Raw genomic sequence first — 391 nt, 5'->3', positions numbered from 1 at the left:
GCTCCCACTGTGCATCAATGTATAAGTTTGTGTGAACGATTAGTTTCCATTCTGGTGAGCAGTTGGCACCTTGCATGGCAGCCACTGTCATCAGTGTTGAATAGGGTGAGTGTGGCATCGTAGTGTACAGTGCATTGAGTGGTTGAAAGACAAGTACAGTCCATTTACCATTTAAACATATCTGCGGGGAGTAATGAGGTTGGAGCCTAGACACCAAAATCTAACTGTTATACTGCAGAAATAAACATTTCAAATTAAATAAAATGTCTCCTTGGTTATATTGTTACTTAACTTTATATGTATACTGTATGTCCATGTTTGGATATTGGGCGGCTGTGGCTCAGAGGCAGAGCGGGTCGTCGCCCCAATCAGAAGGTTGTCGGTTCGATCC

This window comes from Morone saxatilis, unplaced genomic scaffold, assembly GCF_004916995.1.
Source record: "Morone saxatilis isolate NCDOM2014 unplaced genomic scaffold, NCSU_SB_2.0 Contig9, whole genome shotgun sequence".
Classification (NCBI taxonomy): Eukaryota; Metazoa; Chordata; class Actinopteri; family Moronidae; genus Morone; species Morone saxatilis.
This window is presented reverse-complemented; position numbering follows the sequence as displayed.